The sequence below is a fragment of the Chrysemys picta genome, chromosome 23 (genome assembly GCF_011386835.1).
Source record: "Chrysemys picta bellii isolate R12L10 chromosome 23, ASM1138683v2, whole genome shotgun sequence".
Lineage (NCBI taxonomy): Eukaryota > Metazoa > Chordata > Testudines > Emydidae > Chrysemys > Chrysemys picta.
The window spans coordinates 1308021-1324028 of record NC_088813.1 but is presented as its reverse complement, the minus strand read 5'-3'; the positions used below and the strand labels follow the sequence as shown (position 1 = coordinate 1324028).

General features: G+C 47.5%; 1 protein-coding gene across 7 annotated transcripts in view; it reads left to right on the top strand.

Moving 5' to 3' along the window:
• Window positions 1-287: 287 nt before the first annotated feature.
• LUZP1 (leucine zipper protein 1) overlaps window positions 288-16008 on the top strand; it is a 65288-nt gene continuing 49567 nt past the window's right edge. For 3 of the 7 annotated variants that reach the window (XM_065577214.1, XM_065577213.1, XM_065577215.1), the window contains exon 1: window positions 309-465. The gene's annotated coding sequence lies outside the window, so the exon portion shown is untranslated. Of the gene's footprint in view, window positions 466-16008 lie in introns of all 7 variants that reach the window. The other 4 variants (XM_065577210.1, XM_065577211.1, XM_065577209.1 and 1 more) reach the window with 4 other exon arrangements.

Sequence of the window (16008 nt, the reverse complement as noted above, 5' to 3'; positions counted from 1 at the left end):
GACAATGCCCCGAAGAACGGGGCGAGGCTTCCCCCGGCAAAGCCCCGGGAGCCATAAAACAGGGGCCCTCGGCTGGGAAGTCCAGTAGCAGGACGAGCCACTTCTCGGCCCGGGGCTTCACGGGCTCTGTGGGCTGTCCCTCTCCAGCCCATCGCGGCTGAGGGGTCAGAGCCAGCCCCGCGGCGCTCCGGGCCCGCTCGCCCAGCTCCCGGACAGGCCTTTCCGCCCCCGCCACCGCGGCCCGCCCGGGAAGCCAGCGCCCCCCGCCCCGCGGCTCCCCTGACGTCAGGCCGCCAGCCCGGGCTGGTCCCCGCCTCTCATTGTCAGGAGCCCGAGCCCGGCTGCCCGGAGCCAGCGGGCTGCCTGCAACTGCGGAGGGCGCCGCGCGGCTCCCAGGAGGAGCCCCCAGGCGGCGAGAGGCGGGACCCGGCTGTCTTGGGAGGAGGCTCCGTCTCCGAGACTCGGGCAAGTTCCCGGCGGGACTCGGGCTCGGGGCCGGGCAAGGGTCTGCAGAGACCCGCGGGGAGCGGGAGCGGGGCCGGGGAGCAGGCCGGGTCCTGGGGAGGGGGCGGCAGGAGCCCGGCCGGCTCGGGGTGGAGGGATGCGAGGCGTTCGCTTTGTTCGCGGTGCCAGCGGCAGCCAGGGCGGGTCAGTGGGGGAGCCGCTGCGAAGGGCGCGTTGGGATCGGGGAGGGGAGGCTCCTGCGGGCGAGCCCCCCCCCGGCAGTTGCTTTGTTAGTGAAACTCCTCCGGAGTCTGGGCTGAAACTTCTAGCCGTAGTTTTCCGGGGGGGCGCCTCGCTCCCGAGCCTGCCCCACCAGCCGCTGACATGCGGTCAGGGGGAGCCGCAGCGTTTCAGTGCTGGGCCGGAGACAGCTCGCGCCCTGCATCACAGCAGGGAGCATGAGCCCAGCAAGTCACAGCTCCAGGAACTGCTAGCAGCTGGCAGGCGAGCTCTCCTAAGATTGTTTCCTTGGCCGGGGAGAGGGGGCTGGGGTAATGTTGATTCCGAAATCCCAGCGCCCTTTCGTTTGTCTTTTGCCATTTCAATATAAAATAAATCAGGGAACAAACGCAGGGGCCATACAAAGTCCCCGTGGTTGCGCAAAAGTCCTCGTACGGGACTGTTCCATGGAGGCAGAGTTAACCTCGCGGTGTGAATGAAAAATGGTCTCCAACTGTTGGGTCTGTTACTGAGGAGGATGGTTTAAGCAGAATGTGCATTTTCACACTTTTAAGGGAAAAACCTCCAATATGCTGGTTGAGCAGGGAATTTAAATGGTTAAATGAGGGAACAAGTAGAGCATTCTTCTGCGTCAGAAATAATTATTTTGATCAGAACCCTCTCCAGGGCAGATCTGTTTGTGCTCGGTTTACACCGAGGAATTTTCCAAGTTTCTAAAACGAAACCATTTTCCTGACCATGGAAACGTGAACTGCAAATAGTGAACAGAGGCTTCCTGATCAAGCTTGCAGTTGTTTCACCCACCATGATCTTTGACTGATCTAGGCTGTTGTTTGCAGAAGGAGTCCGCTAATGGCTTCTTTCCTTAAGTGCTCAGAGCATTTTCTCACTCGGTTAGCACCAGTTTGTTGGCCGAGGGGCAGCACTGTTACCTTAGAGCAAATGTGTTTAGTATAATATAGGCATCAGAAACATATGTGCACGTTGTCCTAGGAGATCTCAGCATAGCCCTGCTTTAGAGGTATTATGGAACTGGCTAGTGATTGGTTTTCAAGACTTTAAGCAATTTCTGTAGAATTTATTAAACCTTTTTGTAACCAACAAAATGTTTAATACGATATGAAATTCATAACAGGCATTCTGTAATTTAATGCCCAGTGTGTTGGATTATATTGTCTCTCTGGTTTTTGTTGTTGTTTTATTAGGTGCCCTGAGACCCCAGGCATGGGCACCCTGTAAATAAATGTTCCTGTTGTTTTATTATTATCCCCACTTATTACCTTTTTCCAATAGCTCTGTATTAATCTGAATCCCTCCCCCCTCCACTCATCCTTCACTTAGTAATACCTTAATAATAATACCACCTTTAATAAGACCAATTTAAGGTTTATATTTTATTTTTATTTCAGCTTTTCTGATTTTCCAGAGTTGAGGCTCACTTTGAAAATACTTGAGGGCTTTGCCTCCCTTTTCCCCCCCATCCTAAAATCTTGAGGGAAGTCTGTGATTTTAATATTGGAAAACTGATCAAATTTCTTCCTTCTTTTTCTGTTCCCATTTATAATTCTTCCTGAGATGCTACACTTATCGTTTCCAAGTGGTGATTGCTGGTATTTGTATTTAATGTTTGTGGAGCCCTTGCAGAGGGGATATTTCTCCACAATGGTAAGACACTTTTATTGCAAACGTGCATTGCCAAATCTAAACCAGTTAAGCCAGTTTAAAGACACCCAGATCAACCAATAAGTACATTAGAACTAGGCTTGGAAGAATTAGATTTTAATCAGTAAATGTCAGGAGTAGTTAATTTCTCCTTGCTTACCACACCACAGAAAAAAATAATAATTGAAATGTACATAGATAATGAGTTTTTAAAAATCACTTGGGTGTGTGTGGATGTACACGAACATCTAGCGAACATTCCTTTGTGTTGAGGATGCTTAAAATGACACCTTCAGTCCTTCTGAACTATTCTATAGTACTGGAGTTGTATCTGGCCACCAGAGCCCAGGGAAGATGTACTTTTCTGAGCCATTCCTGTATGCTTATTTTGAAGTTCTACACTGTACTCTGATCATCTGGAATGAGTAAAGGGTTACAGCATTTCTCAATACTCGTACAATATGCAAATAAACACACGTTGGTTAAAAATGGCCCTCAGCCACTGAAAGCATATGAATTTACATAATCTGTGCATAGATCATCTAAATGTCTCCATTGTGAGGTAGGTAGGGCCCTACCAAATTCACGGCCATGAAAAATGCGTCACGAACCGTGAAATCTGCTACCCTTACTTCTGTGCTCCTGCCTTCAGAGCTGGGCAGCTGGAGAGTGGCAGTTGCTGACTGAGGGCCCAGCTCGGCAGGCAGCAGTGTAGAAGTACGGGTGGCAGTACCGTATCATACCACGCCATCCTTACTTCTGCACTGCTGTCGTTGTCGGCTCTGCCTTCAGACCTGGACTCCCAGCCTGCAGCCGCCGCTTTCTAGCTGCACAGTCCTGAAGGCAGCGCCACCGCCAGCAGCAGTGCAGAAGTAAGGGTAGCAGTACTGCAACCTCCTCAACAATAATCTTGGGACCACCCGCCCATAACTTTTTTTGGGGTTAGAACCCCTAAAATAACACTGGGAAATTTCAGATTTAAATAGCTGAAATCATGAGATTTACAATTTTTAAAATCCTATGACTGTGAAATTGACCAAAATGGACCGTGAATTTGGTAGGGCCCTAGAGATTGGCCATTGCTGTCAGAATTCTCTGTGAGTATGCCCACAATAAAGATGACTGTCTTAATGTCTGACCTTTTCCCCACTCTGTCATCCTTACTTAGATATTCATAATAACTGTTCTTACGAGAGAATGGGGGGTAGGGAGGTTAAGCCTTCCAGAAGAGATAAGGAAGAGTCAGAAGGAGAAAGATTTAGAAAACTAGGGTTGATGTATTTTGGGGAGCATCTGGTGGAAGTTTGAGTGTAAGGATTCCTAGCAATAAATCATACACAGAGGTGGCAGGTGGAAACCAGAAAGCACGGGGTTCCTTGTTCACTCAGTAGTAACTATCTCCTGGGCTGAGAAACCCTTCCACCTTTATAGCTCATTTAGGCCAGGGCATGTTTATTGCTTCATTAACACCCTTAAGTTCTCATTAATCATTTTATTTCTGAATACTTCTATGACTGATGCATTTAAAATAAATAATAAGTAGCAATGGAGGGTTCACTTTTTAAAATTTTCTGATAGTGCAAATTTGTTAATTAAAATTGGGGAAAATGTTTGAAAAGAAATACCAATGTTTATAGAAATTATTAGTCCTATGCACACAGCTTGCTCCAGTAAAGTCTCTTCCCTCCAGTTTGAAGCCACATTGCTTGATTCTGGTACCCAGGAAGCTGGCTATAAAAATGTTGACAGGATACTCTGTGCTAACTTCTCCCAGTTTGTCTATACTGGGAAAATGTGTTATATTAGAAAACATGTCATTGAAAACATTTTAACTAACATGATGTTAAACACTACTTGGTTCCTAGTCTAGACAGGAACAAGTCTTGTTTAGAAAGTATTAATCCCTAGGATTAACCACAACCAGACGATAACCATTTAACACAACATGTCCTTATCCACTCTACATGCTAAATCATATTTAACTAAGAGCTCTGTGTAGCTCAGGCTTGTTTCTTTCGCCAACAGAAGTTGGACCAGTAAAAGATGTTACCTCACCCACCTTGTCTTTCTAACATCCTGAGACCAGCACAGCTACAACAACACTGCGAACATATTTAACATTGTGTTAGTGAACACGTTTTAGTTAACACAACGTCTAACAATGATGTATTTTCCCAGTGTAAGCAAGCCTTCTTACATTGTAAATTCACTCCTTTTCATTCAGGCCAGCAATTAGGAAATATGATACATTTGGTATTGATTATGTAATCTCTTCAAAAAGTGATGTTAGCATAACTGAACCTATTCACTAAATTAGAATATATTCAGAAACTTGAATCTCTGGTTAAGCAAATAATCTTGGCCAGAAATGGTTTTAAACATTTTCTATTATTAATTATGAGTAGTAGTAATAGTTGTGTATTTTGTGGTAGGTAGCTATTATAATACAGGACTTGTGAGGTGTAACAGTTTCTAACAGTGCAAAAATTGTTTTAAAATTCTAAAATTGTACATATACTTGTCATATTACTCATTCACTCTGTTCCAGGCAGGGTCATCTGCCAGGGTGCATGGCTTTTCCCACATCTTCACTGTGCTGCATTTTTTTTTTCCCTTTGTTGACAGAAGTCTTAATTCAGTCTCTTTTCTCCATAGTTTGGTAAATGTACTAAGAATTCCCATGCATTATTCATATTGTTGGATTGCCATGTTTAAATTTAGAAGCAGCAGCCATTTCATTTACCCTCACTTTGACTTTGTCTCTGGTAGGTTCTGACTACTACTGCTTTTTAACTTTACAAAAGTGAATTTACAAAAACAATTGGAGTGTGCCTAGAAGGGGACTGGGAATCTGAGTTCCGGTTTCTAGAGCTCTAGCAGCCATTGATTTAGTTAGGTGAAAAAAATAATTTAACCTCTGTTGGCTAAAGTTAGGCACCTAAATAAGTGGCCTGATTCCCAAAAGTGCTGAGCACCTTCAGCTCCTATGAAGGTCAAGGGCATTTGTGGTACTCAGCATCTTTGAAAATAAGGCCACTTATTTAAGGGACTAAATATGAATTTAGGTGCCTTACTTTAGCCACCCAAATTTGACAATTCTAGCCTTAACCTCTCTGTGTCTTTGGCCTTTTTTACTCTGAGATTCCAGCTACTGGGGTACCTGCACCAGTGCAAACCCCAAATGTAGACCAGATAAACTGCTATAAACCACAGTTTGTCCTGCTTTTCCTTAGCCCTGCTTGGAAGTCGTCATAATAGGTAGGGCCCTACCAAATTCATGGTCCATTTTGGTCAATTTCATGGTCAGAGGATTTTAAAAATCATAAATTTCATGATTTCAGCTACTTAAATCTGAAATTTCACTGTGTTGTTGTTTTAGGGGTCCTGACCCAAAAAAGAGTTATGGGGGGAGTTGCGGTACTGCTATCCTTCTGCACAGCTGCAGGAAGCGGCGCTGCCTTCAGAACTGTGCAGCTGGAGAGCGGCAGCTGCAGGCTGGGAATCGAGCTCTGAAGGGTTAGGGTTAGGATGTAAATAATATCATTTGATTAGAACATAGATCTTTTTAGTATTATACCCAACTACCAATCAGCCTATCAACCAGAGTGATACGTTTCAGTTGTAGTCACTGCAGGATGAGCATATGAGGACAGCTAGTTCTATGCACTGGAGCATTAGGCTAACTCTCCAGGTTGTACTCAGTCTCTGAAGTTCATTATGTTATTGTACAAAGAACCATACTAGGACAGAACTTGGATCAGATATTTATTGGGTTAATAAGGCCAGGGCCACCCCAGAGCAAGGCTACCAAAGTATAGACCTGTCAAATGTTCAAAATATCCATCAATAGGAGTGTGTTTATATAAGTTATGCTAGACAGATTTGCAGCTGGTGTAAAGTGGCATATTTCTCTCAATCTCAATGGAGCTAAGGTGACTTACATTATCTGAGAATCTGGCCCTAAGTTTGTAAAATTGGCTGCATTTCCCAGTTGCAGTATTTCAATTTACTACTTATGTTGTTACAGCTTTGAACAGTCTCTATTTGGGCAAGTTTTCTGTTGTTCTGAAAAGCATATCCTTTGTGTTTTCTGACTTTTCTGTACTAAAACTGTTTACTATAATCTTGCATTAACATAGCTGTTTGCATATTGTTAAATAAAGGGGGGGGGACCCACAAAACTAAATTGCAAAGGGAGAGAAAGAATAAATGCATGTGGGTCAGTTTATGTCAAATCAATCTGGGAGCAACACTGGGGTTTGGATTCATTTAATAGCTTTGAGCACTCGTACGCTCCACTTGTCCACCTCAAAAAGCTGTACCAATATTAACCAGTAAATTCTCACAATTGCCCTGAGGCACCTAAGTATCATTAGCTGCATTTTGTAGATGGGAAGACCGAGGCAGGTAAAATGACTTATCCAAGGCCACAGAAAGAGTCGGTGTTAGAGCCAGGGTTAGAATTCAAGAGGTCCCGTTTCCCAGTCACTAGATCATGCTTCCAGATTTGTGTAGGGTTGGCACAAAAACTGATCACTTAAATCCCCGTGGAAGATAACAGAATTTTTATGATTCAGCTGCACTTTGGAAAATTGGCATCTGCCAACGTAGACCATGGCAGCATTAATATCTGCCCCACCATACATGTTTGCTTACTTGTCTGTGCCACCATGTTGCTTTTCTTGTGACTTTGAACAGCACAGTATCATTCTTGCCAGCATAGATTGGTGCATGTGCCAAGCACAGTTCTGCTTTTGCACAACTGCCAACCCTGTGGAGCAGAAGCACCCACCCTTGCCCAGCTCTCTGCATATAGATCCCAATCCCCTGTGGGCAAGGGAAGAGGGAGCAATGCTACTGGGCTTACATCTCCCACTCTTTCATACCTCTTGGGACCAAGGGTAATGTGCAGCGTTTTTGCCCCTTCCAGCCATGATGGGGACAGTTTGGGCTTTAGTCTGTTTAATCTATCATTCGTATACCAACACATGCATCCAAATAGCTATAACTATGAACTTAGCCAGTTGTTCTCAAAGCAATAGATTTGTGGGTTTTTGTTTTGTTTGTTTGTTTGTTTTTTTAAAAGGCCAGACTTAACCAGTATGGTGTTCTAGGGCTAGGCTGATCCCTTGCATAACACAAGCGGGAGAACCTCACTCAGTATGAAACTTGCCTGTTGACAAGCCTTCATTGAGGACTATCCACACACTGAAGTTTTAAATTTCAACCCTTTTTGTGCTATGTGAGCAAGAAAAACTTTTTTTAAATTGGAAAAGTTATTTGTTTTGGATTTTGTCATGATCACTTAGTTCAGAAATGGCTGGACCGATTTTATTCATACTTCCTAAAAACTGCTTTAGGGCTGGGACCAAAGCTTTCAGTGAATAAGGAATATTTCTGAGCAAGGAATGAGCGCCTATAAGGGACGGTTAGAATGACTGGACCGTCTCAACTTTACTGTTGTATTTAGTACTGAGACTCCTGCCATCTAGGCATTTTGCTCAGTTGGTTCTGTGTTTTCTTGTATAACTTGATCTTTTACAATAGGTTCTAAAGAATTTATTAAATATTATGTTCTCAGTTAGTAGAGGGGATGGTATGATGAGATTTCCTATCATGGCATGTGGCCCATCTGTGACTGCTAGTAGCAAATATTTCCAACGGCTGGTGATGGGACACTAGATGGGGAGGGCTCTGAGTTAATACAATGAATTCTTTCCCAGGTGTCTGGCTGCTGGGTCTTGCCCGCATGCTCAGGGTATAACTCATTGCCATATTTGGGGTTGGGAGGGAATTTTCCTCCAGGTCACATTGGCAGAGACCCTGGGGTTTTTTTTGCCTGCCTTGTCGGCCTGAGCCTCTCACTGGTTTGAACTAAAGTCAATGGTGGATTGGATTCTCTCTAACTTAAAGTCTTTAAATCATAATTTGAGGACTTCAGTAACTCAGCCAGAGGTTCTGGGTCTATCACAGCAGTGGGTGGGCAAGGTTCTGTGACCTGTACTGTGCAGGAGGTCAGACTAGATCAGTGGTTCCCAAACTTTAACAACCCGTGAACCCTTTCACTAAAATGTCAAGTCTCGTGAACCCCCTCTTAAAAATGAATATTTCTAGGGATTTTTTCCTTTACCTGATTATAAATTATAAAAGCAGTGATCTTGGAAATATAAAAATTGTTTTTGTGACATGCTTATTACACACTATTTATTAATTATTATTTATCATTACAGTATTTTTATTACATTATTGAAAACGACTACACTCTTCCAAGATCTCACTTTCGTAGCTTGTATCACTTTGAATAAGCCTATTATAAGACAAGGCTCCTATGTTTCTTCAAGGAGTATCAGATGTGAAACAGCATGAAGGTATTTAAGAAGCCAACTCAGAGTTCCTCCTAGACAAGCATTCAGGTCTTGAGCAGTCCAGGCAAACAACGCACATTACAACAAAGCGTAAACTTGTTCTTCATCATAATTTTAAAAACAATACTAGCTCCCTATTTAATTTTAAAAACAGCAAAAAAATATCCACCTCCCTTTCCATTTCTTATAAGGAGTCTTGAAGGTTAAATCTCAGTGTGATAGAACTGCTTGCTTTGATCTGCTTAGCTCTTGGAAGTCTAGGGGCTCCAGGCTGCTGGCCCCATGCTGCCCAGGGTCCCTAGGGACAGCTCTGTCCGCCATTAGGGAATTTCCCCCCCCCTCTCCCCCCCCGAGAACCCGCTGTAACATTTCGCGAACCCCCAGGGGTTCATGAACCCCAGTTCAGGAACCACTGGATTAGATGATTACAGTGGTCCCTTCAGACCTTTAAAGTCTGAGTCTTGTTAAAAATGCATCTCCCTACCTAACTAGGTGAGAGAACTCTAAATACAGATAGGATACACCATTGAGCAGAGAGATTAACATAATTTCTTTTTTGAATTAAATGTTTCACTTAAAAAAAATTGACTAAAATTTGCTTAATGATATCTAGCAGGTGCTCATCAGAGTGTAACTATCTGTTTTAGCATTTTTTTTTTCCAGCTCTGTCATATTATGCTGCATTCAGCAGAACATCTTAGAATTCTGAATAACAGATTTTGCTGCAATACTGCATCTTCATGACATGCTGCAACTGGACCTGTCCTGCTCTGTTTTCACATTAACTCTTAATGCTGAAAATTGTTTTCATGCATACATTCTGAATCCTAAAACTGAGAAGTAATAAGTGGTTTCCTTGACTGGATATGTTGAAAAACATACCATACAGTTTCTAAAGCCAAGAAGATACTGCAGAGACTGAAAGCCTGAGTCGATCATCTGATTCCATTGCAGCACTTTCAGCTGGCTCGTGTTGTGAGGTCCCTGTGCCTCATGTGGGTGTGTAATGGGTTACCTTAATGAGAAAATATGATGAAACTGCTCCAAGGACTTGTTGGTACATGTGTTACATTAGTGAAACATACCGGAGGAGAAAGGAGATTCCTGAACTAGTGTTTGGAGCAGAACTGAAAAATCATTCATTCCCTGTGTCATGTGAATCATTTGGAAATGTCTGTTTCAAAGTGGAGGAAAAACTGTCCTCCGCTTTAAAACTAAATAACCTTAATGTAGCATTAATATCAAGAATTTAAACATGCAGTAGATACGGGAGCCTAATGCAAAGGTCCCCATAGCAAAGGTAACTCAGCCACATGGCATCTTTGTGTGTAGTATTTTGGAATACAGTTCATGCTGTGAAATGCAGAGAATGCCTTAGTCTGGGTGCAACATGGGAAACTTAATGTTTCTGTTGGAAGTTTGTCTTTAAAATGTCTCAGCTTTTATGCATTTAGAGTTGCAGCCTTAATACTGCCTTCATGTAGGGCTTGTCTATACTTACGCGCTGGTTCGGCGGCAGGCAATCGAACTTCTGGGTTCGATTTATCGCATCTTGTCTGGACGCGATAAATCGAACTCAGAAGTGCTCCCCGTCGACTCCGGTAATCCTGCTCGCCGCGAGGAGTACGCGGAGTCGACGGGGGAGCCTGCCTGCCGCGTCTGGACCGCGGTAAGTTCGAACTAAGGTACGTCGACTTCAGCTACGTTATTCACGTAGCTGAAGTTGCGTACCTTAGTTCGATTTGGGGGTTTAGTGTAGACCAAGCTGTAGTTTGTGCATTGGGCAGGGAGGTTCAGCTTGGAGTGAAGCATCTTCAGTATCTGGGTGTAGCAAAGCGAGACTCCTGCTGGTTATCCTGGGAATTAGCTCTCCAGCATACAGAGTGCCTCCTACTGTCCAGTGTCTCGCCTGCCTTAGGGCCCCTGCCACCGTGTCCCTCCCAGACCCCTTTTCCTCTGGGTTCTGCCCCCAGCAGTAACCCACAGTCTGGGTCTCCCCAACCATCTATCCCCACCTTGCCACAGTGGGGACTGCCAGTCGTCATCTAGCCCCTGCTCACTGGGGAAAACTGCAGTCTGTAAACCACTCATCACTGGCAAGGGTTTTTTTTTTTTTTTTGGACCTGCTGACTTTCCCTGCAGCCCAGTACCTCTCTCTTTAGGCCTTGAACGAGGCCTGCAGCCTGGGGAGTTGCCAGGCTGGAGCTCCCCAGCTCCTCTTGCCTTTCCCCAGCACTACTCTACCTCTGGTACCCTGCTCCCAGGCTGCTATGTCCTTCTCTCACCACCGCTAGAGAGAGACTGCCTTAGCTCCTGGCTCACAGCCCCCAGCTGTGGCTGCTTCCCCAATCAGCCTAGCCTTTTCTCTCAGGAGCGGGATAACTGCCCCGCTACAATGGGGAAATACCCTAAACACAGATATTCTGCAGGAGAGAAGTCCTCAAGCCAGATCAGCACTGCTGGGGACAAACCGCAAAGGTGGCCAAAGGGAATGAAAGCTATGAGGGTCTGTCCAAGGGGCGGGGGGGTAAGATTTGCTGTCCCATGGAGAGGGTGAGGGTTGTGGCCCTCTTAACCCTTGGATGCCCAGTCTCCCCATGACATGGACAGGAAATTTATTCCCCAGAACCTGTGTATCTAACAGAGATGCAGAGCTATCCAGCAGACCCTGGAACACTAGCTCCAGAGATCTCTGTCCTCCCCGGCTGCCTGGCACCACTGCCAGAGTTTCCCCTGCCCACTAGTGCCCTTGGGAATCCCACTGAAGGGGAGTGCCACAGAGTGGAAGGGCTGGTGGAGAGACAATACAGAACACATTTATTCTGGTAGTGTCTAAGGACCAACCAAGAATGGGGACACATGGTGTTTTTACAGAGTCTAGCACAATCTGCCCTGCCCTTTCCCCTATGGTGTTTCTGTTACTTGTGAAGGCATTCTGCACCAACAAATTAAAAATTGTGTGCACAATATTTTAAAATTCTGCAACTTTTATTTATCAAGTAAATGTGGAGGCTGAAGCACGGCACTGGGGAACACAGGCCACTGGCTCTATAGAAGTGGGAGATTATTGTGCAGCTCCCCCCCCCCCCCCCCCCAAGACATGGACTCAGCGCAAGGATCAGGCCTGCCTCAGAAACACCCCAGGGCCCTGCCCCTCTGTGTTAGGTGCACCAGGTGTGGTCAGGCAGGCTAAGCAAGGCAGGATCCAAGTGTGGAGGAGCTTAATGTGAGGGGCTCTAGGTGTGGGTTGAGAGGGTTTGGTGTGGGCAATGTGGATGCGGACAGCTCAGTGGGGGAATCTGGGTGTGGGGTGGGGCTCTGGATGCACAAGGACTTGTTGGTGAGTTCTAGGTGCAACGGTAATGGGACTCTGCAAAGGGGTCCAGATGCTGGGGGATTGGGGCTCAGTGGGGATCCAGGTGTAGCTGGTTGGGGTTCAGTGGGGATCTGGGTGTGGGTGGCTTGTTGGGGTGGTCCAGGTGGAGTGGGGCTCATGGGGGGGGGGGGGGGTTCTGAGTGTGGGAGGGTGAGGCTTGGCAGGAGGGTCTAGGAATGAGGGGGTCTAGATGCAAGGGAGTTGGGTGGATGGAGGAGCAGCTCGCTGTAGAGGGATCCCTCCCCCTGCAACTGAGGAGCGATGGGTGCAGGAATGTGGTGGGGGGGCGGGGTTTGCAGAGCTACCTGCAGCTGGGGGAGAAATCTGGTGGTGGGTCTGACCCGGTCCTGGTTGCAGTGCAAGGGAGGAGGAAGTCCTAGCCTCCTCAGCCCAGCCAAGACTAGCAGCTGAGCCTGGCACAGCGTCGGAACCATGTCATGGAATCACGGGGCCGATGCTCTGGAACTACTCCGTGTGAAACCAGACAGGACTCTGGGGGAGCCTCCTCTCTCTGAGCATACTGTCTCCAGGCCAAGAAGCTTACACAGCTTCAACCTTCCTGGATCTGACCTCAGAGCATTCAGCATCCCCTTCCTCACCATGTGCTTCCAGTAGTGAGTCCACCCATTCGGGGCTTCTGGGGAAGCCAGAAGGCCCTGCACCCCAACTCCGCAGTCAGCAGTGACTCTCAGCCAGCATAAAACGGAAGGTTTATTAGTTGACAGGAACACAGCAAAGAACAAAACTTCTTAGTCCCTGATTTCTGTGCTTTCAGCAAAGTCCATCTTGGGGGACCCCGGGGCCAGACACCCTGGACTCCTCCCCTCCCAGTCCCCCCCCCCTCCCCCCAGCAGACTGCCCTGGACTCCGCTGCCTGGCCTCTGACATGCCCGTTGCTCCTTCTCTGGTCTTTGTCCTGCTTCCTGGGCCGAGAGTCACCTGGTTGCATTCCACCTCCTGGTTCTCAAGTTACAAAGGGCATTGTCCATCGCCTACATGCAGGCAGTTGGAGTAACCTCAACTGCCCCTGAGGGTCTCAGACAAAGTCACACCACCTTGGCATTAGTGCAGCACACAGGGAAACTGAGGCACACACAGTATTTGTGCAAAACAATAAAACTAACATAGGTTCAACAGACTCACATAGGCTCACATACACCATAACAAGGTAAAATCCCCACTTTGTCACCAGGCATCAGCCAGGTCTTCCCCAGTCCCGCCCCCTGCCCCACAGTGATTTATCTCTCTGCCGGCTGCCCCGGACACTTGAAACATACTGCTGGGGAGGGTTGCATGACCACTCTTGTGGCTTCCCTTTGCTACCCTGGCAGAAATTCATTTTTCTGTGGGGAAGCAAAGAAATCTTCTGGGGACATAAATTCTGGACATGCACAGAGGCGCAGAATTCCCCCAGGAGTACTCTGTGGGTCACACACAGGAAGGTGAGCTCTGTGTTCACAGAGATCTCGAATACAACTTGCAAACTCTGCCAGAAGAAATAAGAACTACTTACCGTCCCATAGTCTGAGCTAAATGAAGACCCCACCTCTTGGCTTCCCCACAGCAGTTCCTTCATTCTCGGGGATTCATTAAAAGCCACCAAAACCCCTTCACCTGCCTCTCTCTGGCCAGGAAGGACAAGTGAGAGTTAGGAGGCATTCACAGTAACATTTTCAAAAGCACATATGTGACTTAGGTGTCTACATCACATTTTCCAAAGAGATTCTCTCAATGGGACAAGGTTCCTAAATGCCTTTAGTGGCTCCTAAGGCCAAATTTTCAAAGATATGTAGGTGCCTAACTCCCATTGAAATCAAAGCCCCTTTTGAATATAGGACATAGGCACCTTAGTCACCTCAGTGCTTTTGAAAATGTTCACTCAGACCCTAGGGTGATGAAGCCCACACAAGTATCTAGGTAGGTAGATTGATACTGTGAATCTGACATGAATGTTGAAAGACACCCAGAAAGTTAGTGGACAAGAAACTAGACATGAGGAGCATGATGCAGAATATCAGCAAAATAATGTGTATACAGCTTTGGCCTGCAGGGACCTGGGGGTAAATTACTTCTCCATGCTACTCAGGTGAGTCTGCAGCTGCAGTGTTGTACTCACTTCTGAGCCCTTCATTACCAGAAATGTGTAGACTAATTAGAGGGAGTTCAAGGGAAAGCAACACAGATGATTAAGGACTGGCCTAAGAGGAAAGGCTACTGTATAAATGAAATACACCCAGATTGACAAAATGACACCTGAGCAAGAGCAGAGCCCAAGTGTGGCAATGTTGACATGGTCAGTTCTGTTTTATTTGGAAGATCCCTGCCCTACCTGCTCCTCCTTCATCCACTAAAATGCACAGCCCCAAATTCACAGAGATAGTGTTTTGGGGCTTCCTAGAGTTGGCAGTGGGGAAGACTTGTTCTGGTTGACTTCATTCTCTTACCACCAAGAAAAGTTGGGCCAAAGACCTGGGTTTCCCACTCTTTCCCCCTCTGTGGGCAGAAGCAGAGGGGTAGGGGAGATGGTCTGGGCCAACCAGAGCATAGGAAAGTCAATGTTTCCTTCCTGTGAGATGCTCTTCAGACAGCCCAAGAGGGAAAGGCCAAGTGAAATGAAGAGGTGATGTCCAGCCCTACCTGGAAAAGCACTTTAGAGGGAGACCCTTGCTCAGCTGCTGTTTTATGGTTTGCACTCTCCAGAGTTTAGAAGGGTCTATAAGAAGCTGGATGGTCCCATTTCTTTGCTCTGTTGATTCTGTCCTTCATTTAGGATTAGATTCTAAATATCAGTAATTGCCAATGAAGCAACATGACTCTCTCTGCTTGACTTACTCACTTGTGTATTAGCAGAAATGTGCCTACCTGTGAGGAGGCAATCCCCTAAGGCCAGCAGGGGAGCTCACCCATTGTCTCTGAGAGCCCATGTGTATTTTAAAAAAGTTAGTTGCATAGTGGTGGATTAAAAAAGCAAATGAAGAATGTGCTATAGAATTTCTTTTTGTTTGGTGGAGCTTTTTTGAAGGATTGTGCTGGGGAATCAGTTTCTGTGTCAATGAGAAGCTGAAACTTGGAGCTAGGCTTTTACTGGATGTACTGTGTGTTTATGAATACGCAGGTCACCTTTACCTCTTACAGCACTGACCCCTTGGCAGTGAGAATTAGGGTGACCAGATCACCCAAGACAAATATCGGGACGCGGGGGGCGGGGCAAAAAAAAAAAAAAACCACCTTCCTCCGCAAGTGCTGGAGGGAGGCCCAGGAGACTCAGGGGAAGCGCGGGGCCGGGTGAGTAACAGTCCGGCCTGGCCCGAGCAGGCAGGACTCAGTTGGGAGGTAGGGCGAGGAGGGGGGGCGGCCCGCGGGGCCAGGCGGCAGCTGTTCTCCCCCCCCGGGCAGCGGGACTCGGGAGCAGCCGCTGCTGCAGCTCCCACTGCCGCGGGGGGCAGGAAGCGGCCATGGCGCTCCGCGGCTGCGGCGCCCCCGAACCCCCCGAGCCGGGGCCTGCTGCGGGGACCCAGCAGCGCGTACGCTGGGCCCAGCCCCTGGCCAGGCGCGTCTGGGCTGCTGCCCAGCTGGTGCTATCCCGCGGCGGCCCCGGAGTGGGGGCAGCAGGCCCCAGCCCCCCCGTCCCGCAGGGGAACGAACGGGGCTGGGCTGCCGATGCCTCCGCCCCAGGGCCGCCGCGGGATAGCACCAGCTGGGCAGCCGCCGCCTGGCCCCGCGGGCCGCCCCCCTCCTCGCCCTATGGCCAGGCCGGACTGTTACTCACCCCGGCCCCGCGCTTCCTCTGAGTCTCCCGGGCTTCCCTCCAGCGCTTGCGGGAGGGAGGGGGAATGGTGAGCCCGGGGAATAGGCGGGGATTCGGGGAGGGAGCCAATCGGGGGAGGAGGGGGCGGAGTCGGGGCGGGGGGGGGGGGGTGC